At 49.2% G+C, this 23,048-nt stretch overlaps 1 protein-coding gene across 1 annotated transcript in view; it reads left to right on the forward strand.

Annotated features, from left to right (window-relative positions):
- Nucleotides 1–8,636: 8,636 nt before the first annotated feature.
- The window catches only part of VWC2L (von Willebrand factor C domain containing 2 like), a 551,961-nt gene continuing 537,549 nt past the window's right edge, over nucleotides 8,637–23,048 (forward strand). Inside the window, exon 1 of the mRNA XM_078683714.1 lies at nucleotides 8,637–9,080. The gene's annotated coding sequence lies outside the window, so the exon portion shown is untranslated. The remainder of the gene's footprint in view (nucleotides 9,081–23,048) is intronic.

The raw sequence follows: 23,048 nt of genomic DNA on the forward strand, positions 1-23,048 counted from the left end.
CCCAGTCAAAAGATCAGGGCTTGATCCATCACCGTTTTTTAGCTCACTGCACCATCCCAGCTCAGAACCTGGCTACATGCAAATTAGTCTGACCCTGGCCCAGTGCATCATGGGAACAGGGCAGACCAAACTACCAAGCCAATTCTTTACTGGAAAGGAAACAAGCTTCCGGGGACCGGTTTCTGGCATTACAGCCGTCTTCGGCCCGGCTTGCTTGAATCCTGATGGTGCAGTGAGCAAGAGACTCACATCTGAGCATACCCTTCCACACTTATGATGGCCAAACGATTCATAAAGGGGGTGGTGATGGATAGAGTATCTGAATTAAGCAGAACACTCCTACCCAGTCAAAAGATCAGGGCTTGATCCATCACCGTTTTTTAGCTCACTGCACCATCCCAGCTCAGAACCTGGCTACATGCAAATTAGTCTGACCCTTGCCCAGTGCATCATGGGAACAGGGCAGACCAAACTACCAAGCCAATTCTTTACTGGAAAGGAAACAAGCTTCCGGGGACCGGTTTCTGGCATTACAGCCGTCTTCGGCCCGGCTTGCTTGAATCCTGATGGTGCAGTGAGCAAGGGACTCACATCTGAGCATACCCTTCCACACTTATGGTGGCCAAACGATTCATAAAGGGGGTGGTGATGGATAGAGTATCTGAATTAAGCAGAACACTCCTACCCAGTCAAAAGATCAGGGCTTGATCCATCACCGTTTTTTAGCTCACTGCACCATCCCAGCTCAGAACCTGGCTACATGCAAATTAGTCTGACCCTGGCCCAGTGCATCATGGGAACAGGGCAGACCAAACTACCAAGCCAATTCTTTACTGGAAAGGAAACAAGCTTCCGGGGACCGGTTTCTGGCATTACAGCCGTCTTCGGCCCGGCTTGCTTGAATCCTGATGGTGCAGTGAGCAAGGGACTCACATCTGAGCATACCCTTCCACACTTATGGTGGCCAAACGATTCATAAAGGGGGTGGTGATGGATAGAGTATCTGAATTAAGCAGAACACTCCTACCCAGTCAAAAGATCAGGGCTTGATCCATCACCGTTTTTTAGCTCACTGCACCATCCCAGCTCAGAACCTGGCTACATGCAAATTAGTCTGACCCTGGCCCAGTGCATCATGGGAACAGGGCAGACCAAACTACCAAGCAAATTCTTTACTGGAAAGGAAACAAGCTTCCGGGGACCGGTTTCTGGCATTACAGCCGTCTTCGGCCCGGCTTGCTTGAATCCTGATGGTGCAGTGAGCAAGGGACTCACATCTGAGCATACCCTTCCACACTTATGGTGGCCAAACGATTCATAAAGGGGGTGGTGATGGATAGAGTATCTGAATTAAGCAGAACACTCCTACCCAGTCAAAAGATCAGGGCTTGATCCATCACCGTTTTTTAGCTCACTGCACCATCCCAGCTCAGAACCTGGCTACATGCAAATTAGTCTGACCCTGGCCCAGTGCATCATGGGAACAGGGCAGACCAAACTACCAAGCCAATTCTTTACTGGAAAGGAAACAAGCTTCCGGGGACCGGTTTCTGGCATTACAGCCAATTCGTAAAATCCACCCATGCTTAGAAACAACCAAAGTCGCCCCTGGAAAAAAGAAGGCTGAGAAACCCACAAAGGGCAAGACCAAACCGGAAGAGAAGAGAAGCAAAGGACCCGACCCCGGAGAGACCAGAGGGCAAACCCCAGGAACCCCACGGAAGAGCACCAGGCCCCATGAGCAAAAAGGCCAGCACCAGCCAACAGGCCACCATCACCCAGCCCGGAAGGCGAGACAGAGTCCACGGACAAGGCACTGGGGAAGGAAGAACAAACCCCGGAAGCCAACCCACCAGGCCCCGAGAGACGAGGAAACAAGGCACCAAGTGAACCAGTACCTCCAGGAAACCCGATCAGCAATAACTGACATGGGCAACCAACCAGGACAAAAGAGACCTGGAAAAGCAAAGAGGAAAAGGGAACAGGAGGAACCACATGAACCCTAGAACACAGCTCCAGCAAAACATCCCAACCGCAAACCGGCAGAAACCGGAGCAGGTAGCCACAGCCTGAAGAAGGCACACCAGGAAAACCAGAGAAGGAGAGCAACCGGAACAGGACAGACAGAGACGTCCCAAAACAGCCCAAGCAAAAGGCAGGGGCACAAACACAGAGGCCAGCAAGACTGAGGTCCAACAACCCCTAGAGGTCCCGAAGGAGTGGAACAGGCCCAAACATCACAGCAAGGACCCCCAACCCACCAGGGGGAGGAAACACAAAAACATTCCGACCCCAGAAGCAACAGAAGCCAGGGCGGAATGCAGAAGCAAACCAGACCCCACAGCCCGGCACGACCCAAGGCAGGGCACGCGCAGGGGACGAACCCCCAGGTCATAAAACGGCAACTGAGGATGCAGCCGGGAAGCCAAAGCCAAAGCCAAGCAACCCGCCCAATCAGAAGGACCCGAAGGCCCAAACCAAAACCGGGGGAAGACCAAAGAGGGGAAGACCCCAGCAGAGCACAGGACAGAGAGCAAACATCCCCGGTGTCGCCCAAATGAAACTCAAGAGGAGGCAAGCAGGGAGAACCGAAGTGGAAGACAGACCAAAACAGACACGGCCAGAAAGCCAATAACAGGAGCAAAGGGAGGTAGGCCAAAGGCAATGGGTAACCACAAGCAGGCACCGCTGAAGGCCAGCAGAAGAAACCCCAAGCCTGCAGACCAGGAGCGACCAAAACACGGCCCCCTGAACGACATGAGAACAGGGAAAAGCTGAGGCGCAACACTGGCAAAAAGAAGCACCAGAAAGTGCAGCGACAACAACCTCCCCTCCCCCTCAGTGAGCCAAGCCGGAGAAGAACACCACCGGCCAAAGAGACCCAGCGGAGGCTAACAGCACCCGGGGAGCCCATCCAGGCAACAAACAACGTCCACCCAGCAGCACCACTGACACCAGACTAGACTGGAAGAAGCAGGGAGGAAAGGCCAAAGGAAGAAGCACAGCCAACAGCTAAGAGGCCAAACACAAGACACCCCAGGGGAAGCCAAAATCCATGGAGGCACCACAGCAGACGAGGCGCCCGGAACACCATGCAGCAGCAAGGATCGGAGAGGAATGACCTGGTCATCCCCAAGCACACTGGAAAGGGAGACAGACCCCGAAAGGAGGCCATACCAGCACCACAGCGCCCACCAAGAACCAGCATCCCAGGGAAGTTTCCAAAAAAGAGGAAACAAACCTCAAACAAAAACCCAAGCGGGCAACCCCATCCAGGAGAGAACACATCCCCAGGGAGGAAAGGCCACAGGCAAAAAAACCCAGAGGTCAGGACTGTAACAACCAGGCCCAGGACACAGCCCAGGAGCTCCATCACCAAGTCCGACCGACAGAGCTAGCAGACAAGCAGGGCAAAATGCAGCACAAACAAGTGTGCCATGAAGAACCACGAAGAAGCGCAGACAAAGGTAACACGGAAAGGGACCAGGAGAGGCAGAATAGCAGTAGCATGACAGAGACAGCAACCTGACACTGCAGCCACAGGGACATCCCCAGGAGAAGCAACGGGCAGAGACTCACAGAGGCACCGGTGCAAAGAGCGCCACCCCAGGGACACAGGGAATGACAATGCCAGGCCAGGGATGAGAAACCTCAAAGAAAAGGACCCCTAGAAAAACACCAGAGAAGGACTGCAGCACACAGGAGGAGAGGCAGCCAAAAACAAGCACCCACCCCACAAACCCGCAAAGGGGAAAAAGCAGAGCACACACCGGAATACGGAAGGTCCAGCCCCTGCAAACCTGGAGAGGAAACCGAGACACCACGAGGAACAAGGCCCCCACCTCAACAGACAGCCCAAGGCAGCCACGAAGGCAACGCCAGAGCCGAGAAGAAAGAGCACAGTCCCGAAAACCAAGGAGAAGAACGCAGTGCAAATCCACTCAACACAAGAAACAGCACAGCAACACTACCCGTGCCACAGGCATAACGTCGTCAGAGCACAGGACCCGAGTAGAGCCCAAAAACACGCCCCAGCCCTGACTGGATGAGCAGCCCACGGAACAGGATTTAAAAGACACCGCCTGTCCATGGCAACAACGAAGGACACCCTGCCACCAAAAACACAGGAGAAGAAAAGTATGCCACACCGAAAGGAACGGAGAGCAGCACGCCACCTGGGAAACCGAGCAACGAGCAGCCAAACAAAACGTCTAACCCCGGGACATTGAGCAGTGTACCCCACCAGGCCAGAACCCATGGCAGACAAGAAGCACACACTGTCTGCCCAGGTGCAAAGGCGGGAGTGTACGACGCCAAGGCGCATCCATGTGTGGCACAAGAGTATGCACAGACAACAGGGTACATACAAATACATCCCAAACCATATAGGAAACGCATCACACAAACATAGGAGAGGAAGTCGATGTGCCCAGAATCACACAACCCCGAAGGACGTGCACCCTCCGGGATAACAAACACGGGACACCAAGCCCCAAACCCGGCAGCACCAAGAAGCACAACAACCAATGGAGCCTTCTGAAACATCGGGTCACTCAAGGGACAGGAGGCAGGAGGCAGACCAGCCATGTCCCAGTCACACACCAACAAGTACCATCCTGCAGTAAACGTGACACTGCCCCACACAGATAGGGCGAAATCATAGTAACATTGAAAAGGGGGACAGGAGTGAAACCGTCCATGAGCCAATGCCGCACAGACTGACACACCCCAAACAATGAGGTGCGGGGATACCAAGCCAAGAGCCCATAGAGCATCAAAATCGGCCGTAGCCGACAAAAGCATGTAGAATGCAGGTGCGGCATGCATGAGGCCTCCGGGCCCATAATTTACCTGTATCACAAACTGTGGCCATGACAAAGGTAACGAGGCAAAAAGCGAGGCAGGCAGCATGAGGAAGGAAGGCACAAAAGTGTAGATGGACCTCTCCATAACTCAATCCAGCCACACAAACAGACGGTCTGAAAGGCACAGGGGAGATGCATGCCCAACAGACAGAACCGAAGATCTGCTCCATGCTTGCAAGAGAAATGAGGGAACAAAGACCCCTGGCAGAGTACAAGCAGGTGGCCAGGAAAGAGATTCAGCCCAACATCATGCAACAGGGAACAATCCAGCGTAAGAACCAAACCCCGCTACGCGGGACTTACCCGGAGTGGGGGCCGGAACACCAACAGGAACAAGGCCCCCACCCCAACTACCGGCTCTGGAAATCCACGGGGCAACAAGCGCAGCGCGTCTTCCACCCGGTCAGGCCACAGGAAGACACGCACAGCGACCCGGAAGAAACCATCCGGAGGAGGCGCACCTGCCGCAAAGGGCTGGTAACCAGGATTCCCATCCAGGAACAGCCCTGCCTCCCAGCAAGCCCGGCAGGCCAGGAGGCAGACTAACAAAAAACCCCGCCCACGAAGCCAGGCAGCCGGGCGGGGGGAGATGAGAAGAAGCTCACGCCACCCCAGCCCAGCAGGAGCAGGAGCAGCACCAGCATCCAAGTCCATGTGTCGACAGACAGAAAAAAGAACAGGCGAAATGCTGGGTAAGTAATCCTTATGTACCCCCGGTGGGAGGGGCGGGGTTAGTGTCCCAGCATTCTTCTGATCCTTTTTTTCTGTCGGGGAGATGGTTATCTCCACATAGTATTGAATGGGACGAGGACATAAGGGACCTGGGGGTAATGCCTGTTACCTTCTCTGTCCGTGAAGCTGGACAGCCCTTATACACTTTGCTGTATCAGGGGCGCTCCTCCGTTAGAGCAGAGGAGGCTTCTCCATCTAAATTGCAGCGAAAATCCCCAGAGATGAAAAATAAAATGGTAATAAACCATTTTATGATTTTTCTTATCCCCATTGTCCCAAACCGCAGGTCAGGAAGGGGCGGGGCTTTCACAGTGACGGCAGCAGGGAGAAGAGTTGACTGCCTGGGCAATTTTCAAAGTGCGCATGTCCCTTCGGCCAGCCGTCTTGCAATGGCCAGTCAGATTTGCGCACTTTGAAAGTTCTAACCCACTGTCTTAAGACAGCTGGTTTAGAACAAGTGCAGGGCTCCAGTGTCCTCTGGAGCGTGAGAGAGGCCACTCCCTCCAATCCAGTCTCTGCTCTCATGCGGGAGAGAGCAGTGCCAGGATTGGTTAAGGCAGTTGGCTGGGGCCCTCCCAGACTGCAGCAGCAGGAGCAGGATGATGTACTTCGCAGAGAGGAGGCTGTGTTTGAGGTAAGTGATTTGTTTTATTTTTACCCACCACCCATTTGCCCACCTCACCTCTCCCCATACATGCCAGCCGCGACTGCTGTTGTTGCTGTCTGCTGAGGACGAGCTCTAAATGCTTGTGGTGTGATTCTAGCTGACTGCTTGTCACCTGTAGCCTCGTTGTTACCGACTGCTTGTTGCGCCCTAGTCCTGCTGTTACCAACTGCTTGTTACCCATAGCCCTGCTATTACCGACTATTTGTTACCCATAGCCGTGCTGTTACTGACTGATTGTGACCCTAGTCCTGCTGTTATCGACTGCTTGTTACCCATAACCCTGTTGTTACTGACTGCTTGTGGCCCAAGCCATGCTGGTAGCAACTGCTGGGTGCCTTAGCCCTGCTGTTACTGGCTGCGTGTTACCCTAGGCCTGCTGTGTGTGACTGCTTATCTTAGCTCCGCTGTTACCGACCGCTGTTTACCCTAGACCTGCTTCTACTGACTGCTCTGACCCTAGCCCTGCTGTTACTGACTGCTTGTGACCCTAGCCCTGCTGTTACTGACTGTATGTGATACTAATCCTGCTTTTTCCAACTGCTTTTTACCATAGCCCTGCTGTTACGACTGCTTATTACCCTATCCCTGTTGGTACTGACTGCTTGTTACCCTAGCCCTGATGTTACTGACTGTTACCCTAGCCCTGCTGTTTCTAACTGCATGTTATCCTAGCCCTACTGTTACCTACTGCTTGTTACCCTAGCCCTGCTGTTTCTGACTGCTTGTGACCCTGGCCCTGCTACTACTCACTGCGTGTGACCTTAACCCTGCTGTTACTGACTGTATGTGACTCTAATCCTGCTTTTTCCAACTGCTTTTTACCATAGCCCTGCTGTTAGGACTGCTTATTACCCTATCCCTGCTGGTACTGACTTCTTGTTACCCTAGCCCTGATGTTACTGACTGTTACCCTAGCCCTTTTGTTTCTGAATGCATGTTACCCTAGCCCTGCTGTTTCTGACTGCAGGTTTCCCTAGCCCTACTGTTATCTACTGCTTGTTACCCTAGCCCTGCTGTTTCTGACTGCTTGTTACCCTAGCCCTACTGTTACCTACTACTTGTTACCCTAGCCCTGCTGTTTCTGACTGCATGTTACCATACCCCTGCTGTTACCTACTGCTTGTTACCCTAGCCCTGCTTTTTCTGACTGCAAGTTACCCTAGCTCTGCTGTTACCTACTGCTTGTGACCCTAGCCCTGCTACTACTCACTGCTTGTGACCCTAGCCCTGCTGCTACCGACTGCATGTTACCCTAGCCCTGCTATTCAGTGTCTTGGATTAATTGCACGTTTGTAGGTGACTGAAGTTCTACTCCTAATCGTGTGGTTATTCGCTGCTGCAGCCTCTTCTCTGTCCCTGGGGTTCAACGCGTTATGCTTTATGCATCTGTGACTCCTGCACCTCTTCTGCCCCTGGTGCTGAATCATTGTCCTTTCTTGCATCTATGACGCCTGCACATATTCTGCCACTAATGCTGGATGCACTCTCTAATGCTGGATGCACTCTCAGTGGTTACGCCTGTCACTGCTGCTGCTGTTGTGCCCCCGGTACTGGATTTATTGCCCCTGTCGCATCGCTGATACCTGCCTCTGTTCTGCCCCTGGTGCTGACTGTATTTTTATGTTTTGCTGGTGTGATTGCTGAGTCTGTCCTGCCCCAGGGCAGGAACTGTTATCGCTATTTACACCTCCAGCTGCTTCTCTGTTCTGCCCGATGCATTGTCACTTGTTGCTCCTATCACAGCCGCCTCCATTGTGACCCTGATGTCGGGTGTATTACCATTGTTTGCACCTGTGACTGATGCCTCTGTTCTGTCCTTGTTGCTGAATGTACAGTAGCCATTTGGATGCTGTTGCTCTCCGCTGACAGACTGCTCTGTCCCTGCTGCTGAATGTGATGCAGTTATTGGACTATCGCGGTGGTGCAACCCGGCGGTCTTCTGATGCTCAACACTCTGTGGCTCCATTTGGCTGCTGCAAGCTGTCGACTGCTTGTTGCTCTGTTCCTGTGCTGAGCGTCTTTTAGTTATTGGGATTTCTCTGGCTGTTGCTTCCTCCTGCCGTGGTGCTGGACAGCCTAGCGCGGGCTGGATTGGAGCCTGTGGATACTGGCTGCTGCCGCCGCGCTGCTTCTGCCTGTGCTCTGCCCCTGCTGTTGAACGTATGGTCGCTGCCTGTCTGCAGTTGCCGCTGCTCTGCGCTGTCCGTGGTGTGCCGTTGCGGCTGCTGTGCGCTGTCCGCGGTGCTGAAGCCGCCCTGTTCAGTGCAGGCTGAAGGGACTGCGGAGAAGCACGGTTGTTGTTCCTGCGGCACACGGCTCCTGAAGTTGGGTCACCCTTAGGGGAGCGAGCCTCCTGCTGCCTGAAGTAGCTGCCATGGTGCCCCCTGCCTCCGGGGCTGGGGTGGCCCCCGGGCACCGCAGCCTTCCGCTGTGTGTGAGGCTGAGATCGTAGCACCGTGGGAGGCACTGGCTGGCCTGGGGAATCTGCGGGACCTGAAGGGCGTAAAACGTGGCGCTGATTTCGCCCTTCACGGCTGGGTTTACGCAGGGCACCCTCAGATGTGGACGTGCCTCCGCCGCCATCCCTGAAGCCTGCCCAGGAGGGGAGGATGTCTGCACCGATCCTTGTTCGTTACTCCCCACAGGCTGCGGCGTCTCTCCGTGCCGGCGTGGGAGGCGGGAGAGCACGCACCGGGGTTTCCCTGTGAGGATGAGCCCCACCCTCAAACCGAGAACGGGACGGCACCCACAAAATCTCTTCCACCCCCCTTCTCGTTGAGTCGTGGAACTGGGGCATCAGCGCTGGCTCTGATAGGGTAAGTAGGGCGCTACCTGCAGGAGCTTTGCGTGAATCTGCGAGTTACGCCAAACACGCGCCCCAATAGCTGCAGGCTGGGACCCGTTCAGAGAACGCGCACCCCCATTTCTCACACCCCTTACTTTATACTTCAAGGCCAGCGCTAAAATCTACCCAGGGCATTTTGGGAACCATAAAAAAAAAGAAAACTGCCGCAAAGTGAAACTTTTCTTTGCGACGCTGCAAGCTCTACCCTGCCTTCCCTTGGCATGCGGAGTGTCGATTTAAGGCATCGGGGGAGGGGTGTCCTGGTTTGTGATTTTGTGTCCATCGCACGAAATTGCTACCTGTGGCTGGAAGCCTTTCTCGCTGCGTTGTATCTAGGGAGTCTCTCTGCAGACGCCCAGGCACAAGGAGTGAATTCGTGAAATCCCCAAGGCACAGAACCGCTGTGTACACTGTCAGCGTGCACCCTGCTCTATTTAATAATCTCATCAGCATCATCGGCATATATATATAAATATATATATATATATATATATATATATATATATATACATACCGCGATATATATATCTATGTATATATATATATATATATATATATATATATATATAAAACACACATGTATATGTGTGTGTGTATATATATATATATATATGTATGTGTACACATATATATATTAATGTATTATATATATACCGCGATATATATATGTATGCATATATGTATATATGTATATATGTCTATATATATATATATATAATACGCATGTATATGTGTGTGTGAGTGTGTGTGCGTGTGTGTATATATATATATACATATATATATATATATATATATATATATATATATATATATATATATATATATATATATATATATATATATATATATATATATATATATATATATATATATATATATATATATATATACATATATATTATGGAAACAAATTAGGTCAACATATTAAATAAGGATCATATTTGTGGGTATTTGTTTCCAATTTCGATTTAGGTCCTTTGGTCACTCTGACAAATAAAAACACACTTCCCGTTTTTGTAAATCAAGGGGTCTTTTGCAACCCGTTGCACCCATTCCGGACATTACCCATCCCCGCATACCCTAATTCTGTGCTTCCGAGGGACGGTCCAGACTCCTGCTGGAACTGAGCATCCTTTTGTAAACCCCCTGAGAGTCTCGGATCGGAAATTGCCCCAACCCCGCCCTTCCACACCAAGCATTTTCCACCCTAGTTTTTGAAACTATAGTGTGGGTATGTACGTGCAAGAGCGCGTGCGTGCGTGATCAGTCAGTGCACCAGGGGCGCTGGTGTATGAAAGGAAGTGGGCCGTGTGGAGGATGTTTACAGCAATATTCAGGATTTGGTGGGCCTCTCAAGCCTCTGGGCCCCGGTGCTACTGCACCTGCTGCACTAATCGAAGCTTCGCGCGCGCTCGTGCGTGTATTTGTGTGCAGGATGCCCGGATTCACTACTGCTCCTTGACGTAGAGACGTGTGTTTGTTTCGCTCGGTAAATGAACCTTCTAAATATGAGATTAATGAGGCTACAGTGTATGTTTGTGTGCACGTGATATGCGTCCAAATGAACGTCACAGCTCCGGATTCCCTCTGCGGACGACCCGGCCTTTCACATTTTGGGGTCGACGGAATGAGTGGCATTGAGGGGGTAATATGTTCAGCTGTTATTTGCAGCAAGAGATCACAATGCAGCAAATACTGTGTGAAACAAGGCGTGACTTTTGATACATGTATTTCTTTGATCACGAATCCACGTTGTCAGCTTAACATGAAGCAGTGCCAAAAGGCTGGGCTGCCAGGCAAGGGCAAACGCCCCTCTGCAATGATCTCGCCTGCAGGGCTTGGGTAGCCCTCAATGCTGCAGCAGGTGCAGTGACACCGAGCCACTTGGGGTGACTGGCACACCCTCATTATGTCTCTTATCCGACTAGGGGGCAGAGAAGCCCGATTTCCTTGGCAGTAGTTTTGCCAATGACACCACTGCTGCGTCATGGCCCCTCTCCTACAAATAAACAAAACAAAAAAACATCAACCGGTGAATTCTCATGGCACCCCAAGAGACAGCAGAGCGCCCCCACAGCACGCGTTGCACCCTGAATCTGGCCCCAGAAGCAAGCAGCGAAGCCATCGTGAGTGGGTAACATACATAGGTCCTGCTGCTGGCCACACGGCTTCGAAGCACCGTAAAAAACATGTGTTTCTATAGCTCAGTTCGTTGAAGCGCCTTTTATCGCTATCCTAACAATGAGAGCTGTGTCTGCCCCGCCCACAGCGATGTGCCCCTGACTTGAGGTTCACACGCAGGTCTTTGCAGCAAGTGCATTCACACACCGAGTTATCTTCGCTTTTCAGCAGTTACCTGGAGTTTGCTAAGGAAATGTTTTACATTTTTGCGCTCCCCTCCAAAAAAATAAATCTTCGTCTAGATAATTATTCTGAAGACGTCAGGAAAATGTTGCAAGAAGAGCCAGTAAGACGGGGCCTCGCGCATTGTTCATGTGTTTGCGGTCACTCGGCGGATACCAGCCTCTTGAGTATACATCGTGTGCTGCCGCCCCATAGGATTCATGTCATCGATCTTGGAAGGATAAAACCCCGAGCAACAGGAGCGTTGATGCTGCTGTCTGCATGCTGCGCGCACACATCTCTGCAGTAAAATCCATCAACAAAACCCACCGAGCTGTCTCCAGGAGCTGTCACTCTGGTTAACTCACTGTAAAGTGTATGTGATCAATTCTATGACAGGGAAACAGCACGTGGACTCTGGGGAATCATGTGTGTGCTGCGCTGAATTATGAGTATTATTATTATTATTATTATTATTATTATTATTATTATTAATTATGGCACAAATAACATGGATAACAATAATGATAATGATACTACTACTACAACTACTAATAATAATAATCACAATACTAACAATAACAATAGTAATAATAATACTTAATGTCACTAACACTCATATGAATAGGACTATCTATTATTAGGTTGTTGATGATGATGTATGTTCGGGATGGTTTTGATTTAATGTGGTAGTGTCTCCCCTCATGCGGTTCACCCAGGAGCGCTATTTCCACCAAGCACTCCGCGTTCTAAACCCATGCCTCTTTAACTCACTGACGGCTTCTGCAGCCTCTGACAAATGTGCCTCGGCTGCCCACAGCAGGCAGAGAGGAAACTCATATGTAAATAGAGAGGCGTCCCTCTAGACTGGATTTCCCCTGATTTATTGGCGGGAATGTAGAATATTAAATGATACCTCCCTGCAGGGCTTTAAGTGGGCTGGGTCTCACCGGGTCTGAGCACCGGCAATTATTTAAAGGGGGCCTCGAAACGGTTCTCTATCGGGCTCTGTGTTGTGCCCTGGCACAGGCGGTCCTCTTTTTCTGGACTACAGTGACAGCAGGCACATCGATGTGCGCGTGCACACACTGTTCACTTCTCACCAGTGGAGAAATTAGTCATGACGTCATGCCAGGGGAGCGTTGTAGGGGAAGGGAAATCCTTTGAAGAGTCATTTTCTCTCTGGATTTCCCTTCTCTTTTTGAAACTCAGGAGCGCAGCAACATTGTGGTGCTGTCACCAGGTCTTTATGTGGAAGCTTTTTCAATATTATATACAAGCTATGGTTGCTGCCTATTTATCTTATGCAATTAACAACCATTGACAAAGGCAAAAGTCCTGACTTGTTGTAGGTATGATGTTACTTGTTGTGTCATATATCTGGATGCAATAACAGAAACAGCAAAATAGAAGTCGGGCGATACACTATGCTAAGAACAGATTTTTAGCATGAATGTTTATAAGCCACACCCTTAATTACATTGACCACGCCCCTTTGAGAGACCCCCGTTCTTTCATCCCACTTGAAGCCCTGCCTTCCTGGCTATGTTTAGCATCTTTTTGGGCATAAGGTGAATGGTTTGCAAGACTCTACCTACACGGAATTCTTGTGCTTCAATCGCAGATAATGAAGGTGCTTCGGTGCAAAGGGCCTCAAAGCAATTTTTCTTTGTCAGATTCTGAAATTCCATAAGGTCAGCCATTGATCACTTATCGAGTTTCTTTCTGAAGCACTGGTCTTGCTAGGAAGAACAATTTTGATGACTCACAGAAAGTGAGTTCCTCTGATACCCAAATTCTATGTTTTCAAATTTACCAACTCAGTAACTGAAGCATGGGAATAATTTATTCCTCTGGAGCTGGGCTTTGCAAACAATTCAACCTGATGGCCTTTGGAACTCAACTCAACACATGTCTAATGCCAACAGCAACACCAGCAAACAAGGCATACGAAAACAACTCCCTTTTCACCTAACTCCACAGGGCCAAGAACTACCATCCTCAGAAACCAACTTAGAAGATGCCTGGACCTCCAACACATAAACCTTTGGGGCTTTAGGAAACTTCTCATGAGTGACTCATCTCCTCCATCAACCTTCCAAACTCCAATCCTTCAAAAAACAACTCAGCACCTGCCTGTTCTCCCAACAATCAAATCCATGGTGGTTCAGATAACATATCATGAGTGGCTCACCTCCATCAACCAGTCAAACTACCATCCTTCAAAAAAACAGCTCAGCCCTTGCCAACTCCTTCAACACTTAAACCTATGGGGCTTCATAAACAGGTCAGAAGGGATTTGCCTTTTACAAGCCTCCATCGGTGTATGTAATTCTAGAGAGTAAAAACAAATTTAAGAACGTTCATGGAGACATTTTCTTCACAAACTAGTTTCTTCAAATGTGTCCACGTGAATACCATTTCCGAACATGACCTCCATCTTGGTGGAGGCTCTGCGTGTTGAAAACATTCTCTGCAGTCTAAATTTCTAAGATCACATAGATCTCTTCTTTCCCTTTTTGCAGAGGGGGACCAGAGGTTCCTTTCTTGACCTTCCCTCCTTTGTTTGTAAGGAAGGGAGCCTCACTCATCCTTCTCCCATTTTCTCTCTGCTCTTTACTCCTCTTCCAGTGCTCAGACAGATTCCTCCCCATTATCTTTCATATATGTTTATCACATCCTCTACTCCTCTTTTAATTCTAGTACCCCAAACTATTCCCTTATACCATATCTCAGTACCTCTAGTCCATCTATACCCCAGAACATCTACCCTGCACACATATCTCTACCCTCTTGTCCACGAGAACATCTACCCTTGCCTGCACCCTCCTATCTTTACCCTTACCGAGGCACCGCCACCTCTTAACATGCCTCAACTCTCATACCTCCAACCCTTCAAATGCCCGTGTACTGCAAGCCATGCTTCAACACAAGTAACCCTACCAAAACTCACACACTAGTAGCTATTCCACCGCCTATACCCTTAGAAATCTACCCCTAGCCAGGTCAAGGTACCTCTTTCCCCTTCCTTCTTCATTACTCCTGCTTTTTTAGGTCGAGCCTAAGCAGCGTGTGCGCTACTCTGCGAGGCATGCTGTATCCAGTTAGGGATTTGGAGTTCCACCCACTCTCAGCTCATATTTTTCATTGGCTTGTGTCATTGTCCTTTGTAAGTGCCTGCTTCTGATTCCTCAATCGTCTTGTTAGTTCCTCCTTAGTACCGCCTTGTCTTCATTTGAAACCTCCAATGAGGACTGGTCCTTTTACTTCAATTGTTATACTGTATGTTTTATTTAATCTGTAAGCGCTACTTTCTTTAATGGGTTTTGCCCTACTGCAGGCATGATGTGCTTTCTTTACATTCAGCGAGCTTTCACTTTCCAAGCAGCCTGGACAATGGCGGCCACTTCTTTGCAATGCCATAGGTCTCGCATTTAGGAGTGTTTGAGGTACTGGCGTTCTAAATGCCAATAACGTAAACCCTCACAAATGCAAGACCTATTGCATTGCAAATATTTTTTTGTTTCCAAAGCCCACGTGGCGCACTTTCACGTGCATGAAGGCTGCACCACTTTCTTTGGAAGATCTGTGTCTAAGGAAAGGTCGCAGCCGCTGTCAAAGTTCATTTTCAAAAAAATCTTTATTTCGGTAAGAATTTACCATAAAAGACGTATAAAACATACATTTTAAAACTGTTGTTTTGTAAAAGGTTATACAGTATAAAATATAAGAAATCAAACAATAGCACAGTCCCAAATTACACTGCCGTGACTTAGAAACAGTAGGATCAGTTGCCATCCCTAAGGCATTTCCTTCTGATACTCCAGATAGCACCCAAGTATTTGGCCACCGCAAACACAATATAGTCAGACAGATTGTTTTTCAAAACTCTAAAAGCAGCCAAACACTTCACAAATCCCAAGTTTCTGCAAATGGGACTATCCATTGATTGCGAATCTCTCGATAGACAGGACAAAAGAAGAGAATGTGGAGTTCAGATTCGTCAGAGGATCTGCATGCTGGGCAAATACTAGTTGCATCCTTACTCCATTTGCTTGTGAGTGATCGAATAGGGAGGGACCCATGTCTCCACTGCAAGTATAATTTCCTAAGCAGTGGAGGGTGGACTTTATCTAAAGTTAGTTCGAAGTTATAGGTGGCCTTGAAGGACATAAAAGAATCTGTCAATGACCCAGGTTTTAGTTCGTTGAAAAGCGACAATGATTTGCTGTCGTGATATGCCTTGGCTAATACCTTTTTGGGAATAAGTTGGCAAGTGGCCAAGGGGTCAGACCACATTTTAGAAAGACCCATACCCTCCAGTTCCAGTTTAATAAATTTAAGCCATTGGATTCTTCCAGCATTCGGCATAGCAAGCACCTCCTGTAGTCCCTGTCTGTAGCTAGCCAATTCTGGAGTTGCCCACAGTCTGCGCCAGTAAGCCAGCGGACGAAAAGCCAATTCGTCGTCTAACGGACGCAGACCCAGATCCAACCTGAGGGGGACTAGGGGCGTGCTTGATGGAAGTCCTACAAGCCTTCGGATGAATTTATTCTCCACTTTCAAGAGGACTGATGTTCCTACGTGCCCCCAAAGTTCGGACCCATACATGGCAGCCCCCTTAGCCTGTGTTTTGTAAATCTGCATTGGGGGACCGATAGGCCTAATCGAAGATTTATTATTCGCCAAAAGGCTCATGATGCCCCCCGAGTGTTGGGTCAGTTTGAGGAGAGCTTTCTCGAGGTGCGTGTTCCAGGATAATTTGTCATTTAACATAATGCCCAAATATTCAAAGGTTTTTACCCTCTCAAGCCTGCTTAGTCCAATTCTGGGGCTGAGATGGAATTTCGGTGGGGGATTGAGGACCATGAATTTAGTTTTGAGAGTGTTAATTTCTAAACCATGGCCCTCACAAAAGTCCGCAAAGCCATCGAGGATACGCTGGATACCCGATGCGGACTTTGAGAGCAGCAGGGTGTCGTCAGCAAACATAATGGGCGGCACCCTTACAGCTGCCAACTTTGGAGCGTCAGAATTGGAGATCCCCTCCAAATGGGAGATAACCCCGTTGACATAGAGGCAAAACAGGGTCGGTGCAAGCACGCAACCCTGTCTTACCCCCCTGCCAACGGGGAACCTCTCGGACAGTGCACCCATCCTGCCACATCTCACCTGTGCGAAGTTGGCGCTGTGAAGGTGAACTATCATTTTCAACAGTCCCTCAGGAACCCCCAGATTAGCCAACACCTCCCACAGCTTGGACCGGGGGACCAGGTCGAACGCCGCCCTCAGGTCCACGAATACAGTTTAGAGGCTGCCACCCTCCATCTGCACCGTTTTCCAGTAAATGAGGACAAGCCGAAAGACCTGGTCTATGGTTGAAACCTTCTCCCTGAATCCTGCTTGGAAGGGACTCAAGATATTACAATCCCTAATCCACTGGAGCAGGCGGTTTAGCAGCAGCTTGGCAAAAAGTTTTTGTGACACGTCAATCAGGCTTATTGGCCTGTAGTTGGCCGGTAGCAGAAGCGATCCCTTCTTAAAGATAGGGACTATCTCTGCCCCCGGCCATGTCAAAGGGATTGACATGCCATTCAGGATTGAGTTGAATAACACCCTGAGATAAGGAGCCCAGATCTTGGGTTCGTGTTTGTAGAGGTCGCCTGGCAACCTGTCGAGGCCCGGCGCCTTTCCAGCAGCCAAGGTCGTGATTACCATGGCGACCTCCTCCACACTGAATCCATCCATGGTGGCTACACTTTCAGTGGATGAGTGCAGTGCATCTTCAGGTGGGGTCATCGGGGGGCCACTACTGTGTGTTTTATAGAGATTTTTGAAATGTTCCTCCCAAACAAAGGGTGCTATATTGGCCTCTACTGCTACGAGTGGTTCAGCTGAGCCATGCTTAACGATTTGCCAGAAGGTCCGGGCGTCTCGAGATGCAAGGGCAGCTGTCATTTTAGTCCAGTTTTCCTCGTCCCAGTCTACTTTGGCTGCACGAAGGGCTGATTTGTAGGCTAATCGTTTTTCCTTGATTTCACTTGGAGTGTCTCGTGCTTTGAGTGATTCCAGTAATGCAGCTTTCGCCATCCTGCAGGGAGCGCTGAACCAGGTGACTCTTTTCTGCTTGGGCTTCTTAAGCCTGGCCACCGGGTTCAGCACCTCTGCCAGGTTGGCGCATAGCTCAGAGTGAATGGTCCCAAGCTCACTCTGATGTGCAGACTTGCAAAGTGAAGGGTTAGTTGCCTCGGAGTTGCCTGGGGAAGGGGATTCTAGATCATTTGCTAATTGGTGCGTACAACGCTCAACCTTTTCTAGGGCGGTGACAACTAGCGCATACAGTCTTCCGATGTTGCTAGGATTTTCCAGCAATTTGGCCCATTTAATTCTGCGTCTATTGCTGACTAGTTCGAGGTCCACCTGATATGCGGGATTTTCATCTACCTTGGTTGTGTATAACCCCTGTAGCTCAAATCTTAGTGAAAGCGGATTATGGTCACTATCAGATCTGGGAATTACTCCGAAATCTTTCACTTTCACCCAGTCCCTGACCGAGACCATGCTATAGTCAATGCGTGACTCGTGACCAAATCTGTTGAAGGTATGTTTTGGCGGAATGTCCCCTTTTATTCGGCCATTGCAAGCCCTCAACGAGTGACTGAGCGTAAAGGACGTTATTTGGGTAGCGAGTGGGGTCCAGGCCTTAACCGGTGTGTCGGTCAAAGTGGGGATGTTCCATAGTTCGTCCTCTTCAGTGAATATACCCGCCAGGTGGTCGGGGAGGGGTTCGTACTGATGGTTGAAATCGCCACCTACAATTATTGGGGAACAGAGAGTGAGCGAGTCAAGAAACAGGGCTAGGTCCTCGACTGTTCCCGAGGTGGCTGCTACCCCCACCGGTCTTGAATATATATTGATCAGTGTTACTTTTCCTCCACCTGGCCATTCCAGAGATACACACTGGAAATCCAATGAGTTGGTTTCCAAGTGTGTGGCCCTGCAGCCCAAATGGGAGCCAACCCAGATCAAAAGACCCCCTGATGGGCGGCCCTTTCCTCCCCATTTTGCCTGAGTCTCAAAGGTGGCAAAGCCTGGACGGGGATGATTTTCCCTGGCCCACGTCTCTTGAAATAGGCATATATCATACCCCTCGATGAATTCCCCCCATTCAAGTGAATCTACTTTGTTAGCTAGCCCGGCTACATTCCAGGAGAGTATGGAAATTACTCCTAGAGCCTCCGATCTATCAGTGGTAGCTAATGGCAGAGAGCATTCGCGTAGGGCAGGTACGCCTAGGTGGATGGGGAGAGATGCGTCTAATGGCACCAACTTTGATTTTGGGCAGGTCTGAATAGAAGTGCTATCCTTGTCACTCATAACTAGTTTGTGGGTTTTGATTTTAGTTGACTTTAATGTTGTGACATCATGCCTGCCTAACCCTTCAGTGAGGTTATAATCCTCCGACTGATTTTGTGATGGGGGAGAGACCGGTTGGCCCAGGTGTGGGTTAAATATGGTTGGAGCTGAAAGACCCATAGGGTGGATCGGGCAACTTGTTGAGGCGGGTGCTGAGGCTATGGTAGTGGGCAAGTGTGGGCGTCAATCCACTTCCTCAAGGCACCCATATCTGTTGGAAGTCGGTACCCCGTTCCAGCCACCGTGTGTATCCGACCAGTGGTTGGGTAACCTTCCCCAGCCACCCTTCCTCTCCGGGATCCTTCTCCAATTCCCTCCCAAGTTCGAATAAGAATGGGGTGGGTAAAAATAAGTGAGGGGTCTGGATGCTATTGGTGAATTTGTACTGTTGTGATTCCAGGAATGTATGGCATGAGCAGTATTAGGATCCTCAATGGAGACAATCACACAATCGCCACTGACGGACTTGTGCGTGGTGCCTACCCATGGCACCCTACGCACCATAAGGATTTTACTCCTTAGGTGGTTAGGTATTGGCCTGTTAACACTGAGCCAGTGGATCACTTTGTTCTTTAATGAAGCAAAGTCCTCCTGCTGGTTAAAAGTCAGTTCTGTGACCCCTGTCAGCACCACTACATAGGATCTTACCTCAGGGGGAAGGTCTACATAACCCCTAGGGCGAGTATTGTTGGTGTTAACTCTCTGGGTTGTGGGATGGTTAAAGTTACAGCCATTATACCTCGGGTTTGACTGATCTATCATAGGTGGTGCTGATTGGCCTGCCGTGACTGGAGTTGATGGTAAGTTATCAACCGCCAATTGGTTGGTGGTCATCGGTGCCCTGTTAGTGGGGACGTGTGTATTGACCTTGTACCGTGGTTTTGGAATCGGTTTGGTTTTTGGGATAGCAGTGGTGGTAACAGCTGCGGGTGCAACAGCAGGAGGGAATGGGGTGGCATTGGTAGATTCTGAGGGCTTAGCCTTCGGGGGAGCCACCGGAATAGTAGCAACTGGAATTATAGCATCAGATAGTACTGTGGTGGTATAAGTTTCATGTGAACAGGTTGATTTTTTATTCTGTATACTAATGGTTGCCAAGTTCAAGATGCTTTTTTCAGTTTCCAGGAGCTGGGTTTCAATATGTGAAAGTCTCGCTTCTAGGGGGGAGAGCAATTTTTTGAGTGTTTCCCACACAATTGTTAAATACTCAACATCCTTCCCTTTTATGGTGCAAAGTGGAACCCCAATAGTATCACTTTCTTTTGTGAGGTTATCATTTTCATGTGTAACTACCAGTTGTGGAGGGATGTCTTCTGATCTCGTTTCAAGAGATTGGTTGGTGGTCACTAGGAGGGGATCTAGGAATACCTGGGATGGTGCCTTAGTTACTAACTGGGCCTTCGCTATCTTGGCCTTTTTTCTTGAATATGCCGAAGTATTTTTGCGCTTCCTTTTATTAAGTGGACCGTTTTGTGGGGTAACAGGATTCCCTCCTTTTGGTGGTGTAAATTTGGGATTTTGCGCCGTTGCCAATAGACCATCCTCAGCCTCCTTCTCCTGCCCAAGAATTTCTCCCGGTTGGGATTGTAATGAGTTTGTGGGTTTTGAAGGAGACCCCCCCTGCGATGTAGGTATATTGGCTATATGTGGCTGGTGAGTGTCTACAAGTGTAACGATTAAGATAGGGTCGGGTCCTGGTGGGCGATCAGGTGTTTTAGCCCAGGCAATGGGCCCTAGGGAGGATCTTTTGGCTGCAGTTAACTCCTGTGAGAGTCTTCTTGCAGCGTCTAGTTCAATAGACACCCTGTGCTGCATTTTGGCGATCTCAGAATCAATCGCTGTATGGGTCCTGGTAATAAAATCGTCTAGAGTGCCGTTTTTCAGTTTGGACTTGGCCGCTCTATCTCTGAACTCGCGGGTTGACATGATGATTAAACAGAATAATATATTCAGCGGTGGTGTCCGTAAGGGAGAGCGGTGGGACCAAGTAGGGTGGCCCAGTCCAGTCTCTACCTGCCTCTAACGGCCTCAAACGGCCCGCTCTTAGCCCGGTCTTTGCCCCGAGCTGCGTCCCGCGCTGCGGGAGTTTAAGGATGTGTTATAGGGTGGCGTGTTGGGCGGGGGCGGGCCAGCAGGGAGAGCGGACCGGATGCTGGTTCCCGGTCTGGCAGGGGCTCCTGGTAGTTGGAGTCCCTCGCACGCTCGCAGCCCCGCCGAGCCTCACGCCCAAGCCGCCTTGCTGTGTGAAAGTCGGAGCCCCTCGCACTCCTGTGCGATGCGGCACCCGCGGAGCGGGTGCGGCGAGGTGTGGGCGAAGTCACAGTAGGGAGAACCACCTGGAAAGAGATGCCTCCGTGGATACAGGAAGAACTGGTGAAACTGCGGCATGGGGACTTTTACCAAAAAAAAGCACTTGTTTGACAAACAGATGGTTTTTATTTTGTAAAAGCACCCATGCTGCAGTTTCCCTTTGATAGCCACAGCGCACCTTTTGTTAGACACAGCTTTTAAAGAAAAGGGCACGTGAAAGTAAGGCATCCAGGCTTTGACAACAAAAAAAATATTTGCAATGCAATAGGTCTCGCATTTGTGAGAGTTTGAGTTATAGGCATTTACAAATCCAATAGCTCAAACTCTCCTAAATGCGAGACCCATTGCATTGCAAATGCTTGTTCCTTACATGCTTTCTCTTGCCAGTGCCTCCTTGTCATTTTTTTTGTGTGGAATTTACCCACATTTTTCCAGAAGGTTTTTTCCCCAATTTTGGAATTTCACCAAAATGGTGTTTCTCGGCCCTAGGGTTATCAGAATGTATTCTTAGTTTTATTTTTCTCAGAAACGAAGTAGAGCTTCTGCTGTGATACTGCACAACACTACTCTTCAGATAGTAACTTAGGGGCATATTACCAAGCAATGGCGATAATTATCGCTATTGCTTGGTTAGAGAGAAAATTTTACCGCTGCGCTGCGGCGATTTTTACCGCAGATAAACCTTGGTATTACCAAGGTTTATCGCAAATGCGATAAAAAACGGCCGCAATGCATGAATATCGCTGAAAAGTCAGCGATATTCATGCATTACCGAGCTAATGCTCTTAGCCATGTTATCCACCTCCCATTGGATAACATGGCTAAGAACTGCTCAGGGAAGGTGTTAGCTTTTGGAGATATTGGCGCTTAGCGCGAACGGGGTATATTACCAACCAATAGAGATAATTTTTGTCTCTAACTTATTTAGAGACAAAATTTATCGCCGCAAATCGGCGATTTTTATCGCAGACAAACCTTGCTATTAGCAAGGTTTATCGCAAATGCGATAAAAAACGGCCGCAATGCATGAATATCGCTGAAAAGTCAGCGATATTCATGCATTATCGAGCAAATGCTCTCAGCCATGTTATCCACCTCCCATTGGATAACATGGCTAAGAACTGCTCCTGGGCAAGTGTTAGCTTTTGGAGATATTCGCGCTTAGCGCGAATATCTCCAAAAGTTGGTAATAGGAGATAGCGATGTTAGCGATTGTTTTCAGTCGCTAACATCTTGGCACGCCCACTTTGCATGTCATTAGTGATAAATATCACTGACATGCAAAGCGGGGCCCAAGATGGTCACTATCTCCTATTAGCTGTCGCTAACTGGTGTTAGCGACAGCTTGGTAATAGGGAGATAATTTTATCTCCGCTTTCTTGGCTTTTAAAGCCAAAAAAGCGGAGATAAAGCCCCTTGATAATATGCCCCTCAGTGTCCTGTAGAGCAAATGATGTGGTGATGAGAGAGGAGGGATACAATGCAAAACCATGAAGACATGTAAAGAGGAAGCAGAGATGCCAGGACTGTGAATGAAAATCAAACGGCAGCAAAGCGAGGGAACATAGGACAGACGTGAGTGAGAAGGGGATCCCGATAATGGAGTCAAGAAGAATAATTAAGAAGTGCAGAGTATTAGGGAATACTAGGGGATGGTGAGGGAACGAGAGGGTCGTTAGCCAAGTTGGGAGTTACCTGGTGAGAATAAGAGTTTTTCGAAGGGTAGAAAGTTAATGAAATCTGCATTTTTCTAATGCTTTAGAGCTGATTGGCAGTTACAAGAAATGGAGGGCACAAAGGCTAGGGATTTGTCAAAGACAACAATTCTGTCCTGAAGAAGAGACAGAAAGGGCTAAAGAAAATAGCAGAA

This window comes from Lissotriton helveticus, chromosome 3_1, assembly GCF_964261635.1.
Source record: "Lissotriton helveticus chromosome 3_1, aLisHel1.1, whole genome shotgun sequence".
Classification (NCBI taxonomy): Eukaryota; Metazoa; Chordata; class Amphibia; order Caudata; family Salamandridae; genus Lissotriton; species Lissotriton helveticus.